Source organism: Saimiri boliviensis, chromosome 15 (genome assembly GCF_048565385.1).
Source record: "Saimiri boliviensis isolate mSaiBol1 chromosome 15, mSaiBol1.pri, whole genome shotgun sequence".
In the NCBI taxonomy this organism is placed as follows: Eukaryota; Metazoa; Chordata; class Mammalia; order Primates; family Cebidae; genus Saimiri; species Saimiri boliviensis.
This window is the reverse complement of record NC_133463.1, coordinates 89,470,036-89,483,562: the sequence shown is the minus strand read 5'-3', so window position 1 is coordinate 89,483,562 and position 13,527 is coordinate 89,470,036.

Sequence of the window (13,527 nt, the reverse complement as noted above, 5' to 3'; positions counted from 1 at the left end):
CGGCGTCTCTGTTGCTCCTTGCAGGATGATGTGGTTCTGGCTTAGACCCCTCCTGGAGCCCGGCCTGGCCTCCAGCCCCTCACGCTGGACTCAGAGCCACTGGCAACCTGGGGACCCGTGGCCGCCCGTCGGGAGCCACCAAGGATCCTGGTCATCACAGTCACGCCTTGAACACAGCTATCCTGGCCCTCGGCTAGAAGAAAAGGAGCTGGTGGGGGAAGGCCGGGACATTTTAAATAAATAAAAAAAAAAAACAGTTGACGTAATTTACAACTCCGGAACAACTAACTTCTCACTGGCATCTGCCCAGAAAATGTGGTCCCAGCTGCTGAGGCTAATGACACTATCAGCGCATGAGAGCTGGGGAAGCTGGCCTGCTGGTGGGGGCAGCGGGCAGGGCCCCTGGCCGTCGCTCCTAGGCATGGGATTCTACAGGTGCCTAAGAAACGCTGCGGTGACTGACGGACCCCATGCTGCGGCCGGTGGGTACAAGCCGACGCCCGAGGGCCCTTTCCATCCGTCACTCCAGCCTCCTCCGGGGCAGCCCCACCTTGGGAAGGAAGCTGAAGCCCCACAGGCTCCCCGCAAGCCCCCAGCACAGCCCGGCTTGCCCCCAGCCCCCACCCCTGCTGCACTGTCTCAGCAGGCAGCAGCCCATGGAAGTCGCCAGGAGACGCCTGGCACGAGGTGCTCTGGCTTCAGCTCACAGTTCTGCCACTTTGGAGCTGCTGAACCTCAGAGATGCGATCACTCTCCCTGCTCCACCTGTGTTCACCCCAACAACGGAGAGGTACCTGCCACCAGAATTTCCAGAGGGTCAGATGGGGAAATGCAGGAAAAATCCTGGCATCCCACCTGCTCAGAGGATGCACTCAGTACACCACGGCCATCCCCAGGCCTACAGCGGGAGCTCCCGGCAGTGCAGATGGGTCAGAGGACACCAGCCCTGGTCCCTGCTCCTCATGCAGCTCCCACAGCCCTGGCCACCTACCTGTCCCTGCCCTACGGCACCACTTCCTGCAGCCCCTGGACACAGCCCCTCTCATCCAGCCAACCCGGGAGCCCACCCTCAGGCAGGGCTCACGACCCTGGGTGCCAGTAGTGCCTCCAAGAGCTGAAAACCAGCCCTTGGTCATGTGGAAGCCACTTTGTACTGACGTGAGGCAGGGACTGAGCCCGATGGACGTGGAACAACAGCTGCACAGCTGACAGCAACAAAGTTACTCCTGTCCTATGACACGCACTTGGGCCACATCTCCTGCAGGCTGGGCCCCTGAAGGCCTGGTGTCTGAGCCCGTGGGGGCTGCCATAACAGAGTGTCAAAGCCAGGCGGCCTGCCTGGGACTGGGGGCAGATGAGGATCCTGGACAACCGTGGGAAGGGAAGCAAGCTTATCAGCAAGAGAAATGTCTTTTGCACAGCTCTGGAGCTGGAAGTCTTAGATCAACGTGCCAGCAGACTTGGCATCTGGTGAGGGCTGCCTCCTGGTCCAGAGATGACCGTCTTTCTGCTGTGGCCTCACGTGGTAGACGGGGCGAGACATCTCTCCGGAGTCTCGCCGTAGAAGAGTGCTGATCCATCATGAGATTCCACCCTCAGGACCTCGTCACCCCCACAGGCCCCACCTGCCCATCCCATCACCCTGGGGGTCAGGATCTCCCTATGGAAATATTGGAGGAACACAAACATTCGGCCCTTAGTCCCCGAACGCCACCACAGGCCAGGGAGGAGCGCAGCAAAGGCAGGAGCTGCGGGTGAGACGCCACCCGGGCCTCTGTCTCATTCCCACCACGCTTTGCCCCCAGCAGCAGCCAATACTGCCGGCAGGGCAGCGGTGTGTGGGGGACTCCACGGAAGGAAGCCCAGCCTCAGAGAGCCCCGCCACTGCCCCGGGACCCAAAGACTGGGGACTTCGTAAAGTTTTCCTACAGTCCCAGGGGACTGCTGGGCTGACGCAGGGGCTGCCCAGTGAGAGGGAGGAGGGAGGAAGGAACCAGCAGCTGGCACTGGGCCTGGATGGCCTCAGGCACTGGGCCCTGAGGCTGCGGGCAGCAGCTTAGCCCGAGGTCTGCACAGGCGACTCCAAGTTTGACCCGCCCTGCCTAGCAGTGGAGAAGAGAAAATCATCCATAGCAGAACCGTAAAGCCGCGATGAGCTATCGTCCGCCAGCTTTTTTTTTCAGCCCGAAAGGCTGGATGGGGGAGGGGGCTGCAGAGTGGAGGGCAGAGAAGACGCCTGAGCCAGCCCAGGAAGCCAGCACCAGACCGCTTGGTTTTAAAGGTGCGTTTATGAAGAGCCATGTCCATTTCCACTTAAATCCCGAGCCTGGGATATCTCCGCCTAGGATTCTATTTTAAAACATCAAAAGCACTATTTCAGCGCAGAAATCAATAAAATACACCCAAAAAATGGAAAAGGCGCCTACTGGGCCAAACATCTTCCTGCCTCTTAGTAAACGCTATTTTTCGAAAACATCAATAGCTGCAGCTTTAAACTTAATTCTGGGATCTGCAGTCGGTCTGTTTAGATATTTTTATAGCGAGGCGGCACCTGCTGTCTTGTCCCAGACTACACACTCAGGGTGGGCAAACCGAAGTTGGCAGGACCTGGCAGCTGCCACCTGAGCCCCTGCAGGAACCGGGTCTCAGCACCCAGGGCCGCTGCTCACAGCTCCGGGCCCTCTGATGTGGGTGCACCGTGGCCTCCAAGTCCCCCAGGAAGACACGCACAGCGTACGAAATCAACAAACAGAATACTCACCCCAACTGGGCATAACCAGACCGCAGAGAGAAGAAACCTTGCACAGCTCCTGTGCCTCCGAGGCTGCAGGTGGCAAAAGGCAGAAGAGCAACAGAGGGGGAGTCAGAGAGGTCCCAGGAGTGGCCCTGAGCACCCTGGCACCCCGGCTCCCCCAGCTCTTCAGGATGAACGAGGAACCTCCTCCTTCCTCCCTCTCTGGGGCTGACAGTCACCACACCTTATCAACCTTCTCTTTTCTCCTCTGTCTTCCCTAAGGGCCGGGGAGCTTCACAAAGGTGTCCCTGCCCCTACCTGCAGGTGGAAGCAGAGGTGAAGCCTGGACACCCTCAGGAAAGGACGGAAGCCTGCCATGCGGGTTCCACGGGTGACTCAGGAAAGAGCAGAGCCCTGGAGGATGAGACCCCAGCCCATAGCCCGGCCCTGCAGCCACCTGTCCGGGGACTCAGGCAATCGCCTCCCCCTCTCTGAGCTAAAGTCTCATAGGGCTAAAATGTCTCCTTGGCAGAAACCAAGGTTGGGCCAAACCCGCTCACGAGCCCCTCCTTGTTTTTGTATCTCGTTGTGCACTGGGAGGCTGGAGACCAGGGTGGGCACCAGGCAGACTCCAGCAACCCTGCCAGCCTTTCTGTGCCTCAGCTCCCCACGGGCCCCCATCGTCGTGCAGTACCAGGAGGCAGAGGAACCGGACCCCAGCCTAGAAGCCCCTTGTATTGGCAGCTCACCAGCACTTGGACATGAGGGGGCCCAGGCCCACTTGACCCTCTTTAAGACAAGTGTCAGCTCCCATGCGGAAACACACACAATGCTAGGTGACCTTCCAGAAGCTTCCGAGGCCTTGACTGAGGTCACCACTCACCCTGATGCCCACAGCCTCCCAGCAGGAGGTGAATAAATATGGAAATTAAGGAGCATCCGGAAAATCATCAGCTGTGTCTTTGCCTCTGCCCACTCCATCCCCAGCCCCATCACCCCCGTGGGGCCCATAGGGAAGAGGGAGGTTGGGCAGGAGGGACAGGAGCCGGTGCTCAGCCAGGGAGGAACCAGAATGAGCTTCCAGCCTCCACTGCTGCCGGGAAAGATGCAGAGAACGGCCTGGATCCAGACCCCCGGCGCCCGGTGCTTGGAAGCTGCAATCTCAGGTGCCTGCCCACCTTGAGGCAGGGGCGGAGCAGGTGGCTGGCATTACAGTTATCGTGACAAAGGGCAGTGAAAAGCCATGCGTACTGAGAAGCATCACTGCTGTGATCAGCTCCAGGTAAGCCAGGCCTCCGTGGACCCACTTCTAGAGGATGACTCCATGGCTTAGGGACACAGCCGCCCACCCAGGGGGTGAGGGAAGGATCTGAACACGTGCCAGCCTGCCGCCCCTGCTCGCAGCCCTGAGGTGCCCCAGTCACGCCCCTTCTGCTCCCCTCCAGGGCGCCCCTCACCCCACTTGCTCAAAGGTCCCAAGTGAGGGAGGCCTCTCCTGGCCACCTCCTAGAAACAGCCCCAGCCTCCCTGCGCCGCTGGGCTCTGGCTTTCTCCAGGCCCTTCTGGCCACCCGACCCAGGCTTGTTACTTCTCTAACCCCATGAGGATGTAATTCCGGAGGGCAGGGCTGGCATCAGTATCCCTCAAACCAACACTGGCGACAACCACCAGGCACCTAGGGTGCCCCAAGTACAGGAGGCAGGCAGCCCCGGGGCAAGCCTGTGGAAGCTCTGGCTCAGGACTGGCTGCTGCCAGGTCCCCACTCACTCCTTCCCTTGAGGACACCGGCCTGGGCTCTCCTGCCGCCTGGCGGCCCACAGCTCTTCACCACTTCACCCACATGCCCCACGGAGCACTCAGACAAGGGCCCGGCGCCTCTGCCCTGTCCTCACTCCAGACCCTCCGGTGGCCTTTCTGGGTGGGTGTGAGGTCCCCTGCCCACCTGCCTGTGCACAGCACTGTCAACTCGTCCCTGCCACGGAGGCACCTGCCATGGGGGCACCAGCTGTGGTCAGGCTGGGGCAACAAGGTCCAAGCAACCCCCAGCCTGGCCTCTGGGCTCATTCCTGCCTCCCATGGAGATGGAGGCCGTTCAGAAAAGACCCTGCCTTCCCCAGGAAGGACAGACAGGGCCTGCCCTAGAGCTCCACAAGATTGTCACACCAGCAGGACACCCCGAGCCCTCCCCAAGGAGGGGACACCCCCAAACCACCATGCACCGGGCCGTGAGGTCAGGGCCCTGTCTGCCTGTCCCCAAGGGCCTTAGACACAGAAGCCAGTGGCTCTCGGGGAAGGTGGAGCCTTCTGGAGGGCAAGTGGAGACCCCAGTACTAATGACAGCTGCTGCCCTTGCGCTCTGCGCATTGCCGCATGCCTTCAGCTTCTTCAGAATGAGATGGGGATCCAGCAACATAAGAAAGGATAAAATTCGAGCAGTCGAGCTCACCAGCCCTCACCGCAGCCTTACAGGAAGACGGTATTAGGCACCCTTTTTTAACGGAACCGCTGTGGTTTTGAGATCGAGGGTTGTGCCGTGGTCACAGTGAGCTGGGATGTGGACACTGGGTTTTCTCTTCTCCAGCCACCTCTGGCCTCGTTCACTGAGACCCAGCCCATGCTCTCTCTGAGCCTCACCTGGGACTCATTCCATTCCTCTTGGGGCCCAGCAGAGGCTGCTCCTTCCAGACCCTTGACCCATCCTGGGGTCTGCCCAGCTTTGAGGGAGCCCGGACCCCTTGAGTCTCTGCCCCACTCACCCCCATGGACAGGAAAAGGTGGCTGGATGCAGATATGTCTCCCTTGGAAGGAGGGCCGAAGGGTGGCCCTGAAAAAAGATAGAGCAAAACCCTAACCTCGGAGCCTGTGAGAAACCTCATTTGGAAAAGGGGTCTTTGCAGATGTGATTAATTTCAGGATCTGGAGATGAGGAAATCATTGTGGATTATCCAAGTGGGTCCAAGATCCAAGGAGCCGTGTCCTCATCTGCAGCAGAGGCACAGGGAGACTGGGGCCCCCTCCTCTAACCACCCCAGCACCCTGTGTGAGCGTCTTTCTGGGGGGAAGAAAACTGAGGCTCAGAGAGGGCAGCATACCTGCCCAAGGACACCCAGCACTTAGGGGAGAAAACCGAGACTTGAACGAACCCAGGCCTGGGTAGCCACAGAGTCCCCTCTCTTTCCATGATACCTGCTTCCTCTCCAAACACCCAAATCCAGGTATTGATAGCAGCTGGTTCCCCCTGGCCTGAGTGGGACTTTTGCAGAGACCACTGTGCCCAACTCCCCTGGAGAAGGCGCCTCAGACCCACCAAAGAGAAAAGAAAACTGTGAAGGCTCTGGACCTGGGAGGGTCAACCCAGCCCCCAGCCTGAGGGGATGTGAGCTCGGGACCCCAGAGACTCTGCTCCTCCTAGCTGCCTGACCTGGGGAAAACCCCCAACCTCTCCGTTTGAAGAAAGAGGTCAGAATCATCCGGCCACGTCACCGGCTCACACTGACAAGCTGTTATTTGTAAATTTTCGGAGCCACAAAGAAAAGTTAGTACTGGGACAAAGGATCTCTCAGCAAAGCAATTTTTACTTCCTGCAGAAAGGGGACCCCGTTAGCAATCTCGCCACAAGAGTCCAACGAACAAAGAAAAGGCAGACATATTCATCCCTTATGCATCTGGGGTCGTCCTCACTGCTGTGTCTGATCCCCATTGGCGGGAGCCAGACCTCACAATCTAAGCTAAACCCTGATTGGCTAACAACTTAAAACTTTCTAAACAGGGAAAAGCAGTGGCGAACAAAAAGGAAGTCCCAGTAAGGAAGGTCACAGGCTGTGAGCTGGGACAGGCCTGAGCGCACGTCCGGCCCAGGTATCTTGGTTAAAGCACAAGGACACAGAATGTCCTGCGTGCCCGTGAGCATGTCTAACAGCTACATAGGACAGGGCTTCACAAAGAGCTGCTAGCAAAAAGCAAGACGGCTTTGAAGAAGGTGTTTGAGAACAAACTACAATTTCTAACACTTACGATTTTTTAAAACAAGAAAGGAAACTTTGAAGAGGAACTTTTTTACTTCCCGCACACACCTTTATTGGGGACCTGCTGTGTGCTGGGCCGGGGGGGGGGGGTTAGCCACGCACGTTCCTGTAGCCTCCGCAGAGGAGGCCAAGGACCCTCCCCATCATCCCTTGTGTCTCCGTTCCTTCTCCAGAGAGCTCACGTTGAGAGGCTGCGCTATGCCAGGCATGATGCCAGGACTGGGGACCTCCAGGGGCACTGTCGCCTTGAAGACTCAGGGTTTTATTCACTGAAAACGGTGAGAATGGGGGAACCAAGGGCACAGTGGGACCAAGAGAGGGATCGGTCTGTTTTCCCAGGGGGTGCGGGGTTGGAGGGGGTGAGAAGGCAGAGATAATGTCTCCACGTCACACCTGGGAGCTGGGGGCCTCTGATGTCCCAGCTGCACCTTGTGTGTGTAAAGCGGCAGAGCTTAGCTTCTTGTCCATCTCACTGTGGTCTCGTCCCTTGGTCCCTAAGACTCCAAACCCGCCCACCGGGGCTGAGACTCCAGGGATGAGACGCTATGCCATGGACGAGTCTTTCAGGAGCTAACGAACGGTCACCCTGAGGCGGCAGCTGCCCTCCAGCAAGCCACCATTCAGAATGGGGGTGAGTAACCAGACTGCCTCTGAAATTCCCCTGGTGGGCCCATTATGGTCTCCCCACACAACCTGTCCACCAGCCAGCCCAGCAGGGCAGGAGCTCCCGAGCTGCCCTCTGGCTGCCCTGACCCTTCACAGGACCCTCTAGGCAGGGAGATCTACAAGGCAGCACCAGGGCCATGTTCCCACATCACCTCCACCATTAACGCCCTGGAGCTGCCGCTCACTCCTCCTGGGTCTTAACGCAGCGTAACACACACAGGAAAGGCACCGTGTCCCCAACGCACCGCCCTCACTCAGGCTCTCGCCCTCGTGCTCTGTCATTCTCTCTCCCCTCCTCCTCCTCCTCTCCCTCCTCCCTACCTTCAGCGTAAGTGCCAACATGAGCTAAGTATCAAAACACCCCATGTAAGAAGCTAAGTGTGTATCTGTAGACAATGTTATGTACTACCTGCACACATACATACAGTAACGTTGTGTGACATCTTAGGGACAAGCAACAAGTAATTACAGGCTGTTTGTCTGCACAGGTTATTTCTGTGTTGGTGGTGGAAGTGACGCAAGGCACGTTAGCCCCAAAGTGGGGCTTAGCCAGCAAGAGTTCTTGGCTTCGCCCAGGAAAGAATTCAAGGGCCAGCCAGAGGTAGAAGGAAGAGTTTTATTGAGGGAGCAGCTCAGGTTGCAGCTCCGTGTCAGCTCCTGCGAAGCAGGGCCCCCCGAAGGCAGAGAGCAGCAGCTCAGGGCAGCCCAGCGGTCACATTTACACCCACTTTTACTTGCATGCAGATTAAAGGACAGTGTTTGCAGAAATGTCTAGGAAAAGGGTGAGAACTTCGGGTCGTCGGATCATTGCCATGGAAAGGGGCGGTCACACCCAGGCGTTGCCATGGCAATGGTAAACTGACAAGCACACTGGTGGGTTGTCTCACGGAAGGCAGCTTCCGCCCCCTCCCTGTTTCAGCTAGTCCTGAGTTTGGTCCTGCCTCTCGAGTTGAGTCCCGCCTCCTACCTCAGAAGGAGGGTAGGGAAAGCCAGAGAAAGACTGTTTGTATCCACACAGACCCGAATAATTCAAGAAGCAGCCGTTTTTTCAGAAGGACGCTCAGCGCATGTATGCTCTGAAGAATTAAAGTTCTCGTCTTCACCAAGTCATTAAATGAAAACACGTTCCTCTGTACAAACACCCGCTAACCAGCTAGCACGTATCTGCGTGCTGGGCTCCAGGCATGCACGAGCTCTTCTCATGCTCACAGCCTTCCAGGGCCAGGCCCTCACAACCCCACGCTGTAGCCAAGGAAACAGACACAGAGACCAGGTCACCCAGGGCAACCCGCAGCCAGGTCCCGGCTCTGGGCTCCACCTTGGGAGGGAGGGGCAAAGGGCAAGCAACGGGGCCAGGGGTCTGAGGTCCAGCTGTGTTATTCTCTGCCCTTTTACAGCAGTGAACTTCCAGTAGCAGTGAAGGGTAGATGGTTGAGGAATAGGAGGCCCAGAGAGGGTGTGCAAGCTGCCCAGAGCCACACAGCCCAGAAGGAGTAGAGCAGGCCTGCTCACACCTGCATGTAGAGGGTGCCCGGCTGCAGCCAGGACCAGGACCAAGCCTCCACCACTGGCAGACGCCAGGTCAGGCTGCCCTCCTCCCTCAGGCCAGCCAGCCTCCCTGGCCTTTTCCCCACCTGTGCCCCAGAGCCCCAGCACAGCGACTTCCTCCAGCTTAGCTTGAGATTTCTCATCTCGCCCTTGGGCTCCGCTGGCAGCCACCCTCACAGGCCCGCCCCTGCAGCCAACCTCGGAATAATAACAATGGCATCCCCTGCCCAGCCAGGTATGCCTTCCCTGCCTTTATTTGATATTAATGTCCGTCCCCTGGTAGCCAACACCAGGCCCTGCTGCATTCACAGGGAGTCTGCAGCTGATGGAGAACAAGATAAGATGCGTAAGGCCTGACGTGCTGTGACCTTTCTTTTTTCTCCAAAAACCACCTGCTTAAGAAAAGTCTCAGCCACCATAAATCACCATCACTCAGGAGCATGTGGGCCCACGCTGGAGGCTTGGGGGCATTTATCACGGTTTCGGGGATGTGACAGGCTGCTCGCTCTCAAGCGCACAAATTGCAGCCTCTGCCCCTCAGCCACCACTCCTCCTTCAACAGGGAAAAGTTCCTCAGCTGGGATCCCCTTCTCCCTCCAGCCTCTAGGTGACACCTCCTATTTCAAAGCAACCTCAGGCATCACCTCGTTTAGGAAGCCCTCCCTGACTGCTTCCCTAAGGCCGAGTTTGTTCACGAGAGAGAAATCAGTGCTGCTGACAAAGTCAGGGCCAGACTGCCTAATGATGATGTTCATTTCTCCAGGATCTGAGTGTCCACAAAGGGATTTTCTTTCCCTTGGACCAAGGGGTCAGCATCCCATTGCCTGCCAGTCCAATCCAGCCCACTGTCTGTTTGTATAAATAAAGCTTTATTGAAACAGGCATGCTCATTTCTCTACTGACTGTGACTGTTTTTGTACTACAGCAGCAAAGTGGAGCGGTTGCAGCAGGGACCATGTGAGCCATGAAGCCTGAAACATTTACTCTCTGGCCTTTCCAGAAAAAGTTTGCCAAACCCTGCCTTTGATCTTGACCACCCGCCCCCCCATCTCCAGGAGTGACTCCTCTCGCTGTGAGCATCTCCCCGTGAGCTGGCAAAGAACGAGGTTCAGAAAGAGTCAGAGGGCCTTCTGCACCGCACGGCGGCACGTCCTGGAGTTAGAAGGCTGGAACCCAGGCCGAGACCCCAGGCCAGCCCCCTCAAAGGTCTGCATGTTTGACCTTGAAGGTTGACCTCACACAGAGAAAGACATCCGGGACATCCAGAGGAGGGGACAGTGGAATCCCCCAGGGCTCGGGGGGCCCAGCCCACCCAGCCTGCCTCTTCTCACAGTCACCGTGCCACTCATTTCCTGAGACCCCCCACTCTGCCCAGGGGAAAGCTTTCTCAGCCCAGACTGTCCATGGGGGAGCGGCCCCCCCACCCCTGACAGCCAGGCCTCATCACAGAGCGCCCAAGGAGGGGGTTAGAGGAAGCTTCCAGAAACCCAACTCCAGGCTGCAGGCTCAGAGAGGGAGGAACCCCCAGGGTGGCACAGCCATGTGGTGGGCACCTGGGCCGGGGTCCTGGTGGGACCGAGAGGACACAGTCACAAGTCACTGAGGAGACTCTAAGGGAGGGGCCTCACAGCACAGAGGAGGGGCAGAGCTAAGAACCCCAGCAAGGGACACCCAGTTACCCAGAGACTGGCAGTCGCAGGAGCAAGGACCCACGTGTGGCACAGGGGCTGGGTGGGAGAGCAGGTGCTGAGGCTCTGCCAGGACCAGAGGGCGGGGAGGCAGGGGCTGGCCTCAGCTGGAAGAACTCACCGCTGCATAACTGCAGCTGGGATGGCCACAGGGAAAGACTGCAGACCTTTCTCTCCTCCCATCCCCAGTCTCCTGCCAGGGCCTCCCACGGCCAAACCCAACCAGGAGCCAAGGGCAAGGGAGCCTGCAGGGCAAGGTTCAAGGGCATGGCGGGGACAGCGCGACTGGGCTGCATTCTAAGACTCTGGCCTTTCCCCCGCCTGCCCGCCCCCGCACCGTGGGGCCAGTGTGAGCTCCTGCTGTAGGGATGGAAGAGTCTCAGGCCCAGGGCGAAGAGGAGGGAGACGCTGCAGTCCGCCAGCCTCAGAGGAGAGGCCCCAGTCCGCAGAAGGCGTGGAAAGTGCGAGCTCTGAGTCAGGAATAGCCACATAGCGCGAGGGGGCTGCAGCCTGTGAGGTGGTGCCCTCTGTCGGGCCGCCTGCAGCTAGGAGCCGAGGTCAATGGAACCAGCAAGCTCCGGAAGAAGTCAGCCGATGCCCAGGCAAGTGAGGAAACAGGCAGGGACCCGAGGGGGGCACCAAACGCCTAGGGCAGATCAGGCCTGAATTAGGAGGTGGAGATGGGTAGGGAAGAGCCTCCCAGGCAGAGGGAACGGCCTGTGCAGAGCCCCACGAGGGAGACAGTGTGACGTGCTCAAGAAATAGGAGGCCAGGCGTGGTGGCTCACACTGGGAATCCCAGCACCAGGAGGCCAAGGCGGGAGGAACCCTTGAGGCCAGGAGTTTGAGACGGGTCTGCACGACTCAGTGAGACTCTGTCTCTATAAAAGAAAAATATTTTTTTTAATTATCTGGGTTTGGTGGCTCATGCCTATGGTCCCAACCAATCAGAAGTGCACGAGTTCGAGGCTGCAGTGAGCTACGATCGCACCACTGCGTTCCAGCCCGGGCAGCAGAGCGTGACCCTGTCTCTGAAGAAGAGGGCAGAGAGAGCCAAGGCTGCAGGGCTGAAGGCGCCGAGCACGCAGGGCGTCTCTGTCCTATGGGCAGTGCCATGTGGCCCTCGGGCTGCCTGGTGGGTTATGGGAGTCTGGAGCAGGGCTGGGAGACGACGCTCACCCACTCTGCCAGAACGCAGAGGTGTGGGGTGATGGAATGCAGGCGCTAAGAAAAGGGGGAGTTGATGGACTGGTGGGGACCCCCGCAAGACCTCCTCCTTCCCTCACGCGGCCTCCCTGCCGGGTGCTTTCACCATCTTCTGAGCAGCGTCCTCTGCAGGGCTGCTCTGTTGCCAGCATCAGAACAGGACGCCATACACAGCCAAATATAGCCGTTAGAACAAACTGGGGCCCCCCGTGCTGACGAAGACGGGAAGCCTCCGCCATGCGCGTGGTTCCTGTTGGGACACGGGGGGAGCCAGAGAGGCTCCCTCCAGCCGGCCCAGTGCGCACTCCGCCCCGCGGGGGCCACCGTGGGAGGAGAGATCAGCCCTGGCTAAGGGAGCGCAAGGTCTGTGTGGGCGTCTGACACAAAAGCAGGGGTGGCACAAGCAGCCACATGTACATCCCTTCAGTGAGCACCCACCTCGCCAGCCCTAGAGAGTGGCGACAGCCAGCCTGGCTCCCAACCCACGGCCACGGTGGGTCCTGCGGGGGCCAGGCCCAGCTGCCCTCCAACCCATGTCACAGCTCTGTGGATGGGGCAGGCCCTGGGCGCCTCTGACGGGGCCTGACGCAGCTGGGCAGGGGAGAGGGACAGGGAACAGCATGCCAGCCACAGGAATGGAGCACGTGGAAGGGAGGCCCGTGGAACTGGGGGTGTGGTGGTGGCAGGTGCCGGAAGGAGCTTTGCGAACCTACATGAAAGAGTTTCGTCTGTATTCCAAGAGCAAAGAGAAGCCACTGGAGTGTCTGGGTTTTTGGTTTGGTTTTTTTTTTTTTTTTTTTTTTTTTTTGCAGGGCGGGGGTGTGGTATGATCAGCTTCACAATGCGAAGTGGGAGAGCTATTTAGGGGGAAAAATTGACAAGGCAGGCTGGTGGGCGGGGTGAGGGGAATCCAGACACCAGGTTCAGATCCTCAGTGGAAGCAGGGCTCTCCCCAAGCTGGAGGGAGAGCAGGGGAGAGAGAGGAAGGGAGGGGTGAAGGGAGAGATCAGGAGAGCAGCTTTGACTCGAATTAAAGGGCCTGTCTCCCTTTCTCTCAGGGCAGGCACAGAGCTAAACGCTTCGGCTGCCAGGATGGGAGGCTCCCCCAGGGCACCCTGACCGGGGGTCCAGGAATCTCCTCCTCCCACTGGACAACCCGTGGGAAGGCCTGAGGGCTGCCTGGGGCCCAGCCAAGTAAGGGGACGCTGACAGCCCTTCCCGACCTCCTCCTGAGTCTTAGATGAGGGCCCAGGTCAGAGGTGCAGGGTACATGGTCCTCAGCACAGCTGCCTCCGGGCCAGGACTATGGCAGGCATTCTGCCAGAATCTATTTGTTGGAATTTTCTTAAATGCCTGGAGCTAAGGCCTTTATGAAATCTGCCTGCATATTTATGCAAATAATATGCAAATCACACCACCCCCAGATCAGCTGCAGGGAAGTGTGGCTCTTTGTCCTCCTCCCCGAGGGTCAGCTCCGCCCAAGCAGCTGGGCCAGGAGCAACCTTGCCATCTGCCCTCAGACACCTACCGCTGGGGAAACTGAGGCCAGAGGGAGGGATGGGCGTCGCTAAGATCACCCTGCGTGTCTGGGTGGAGCGGGCACAGACTAGGGCGCTTTCTAGACCCCCTGCTTCCTTCCACTTGGAGAAAATGAGCCAAGC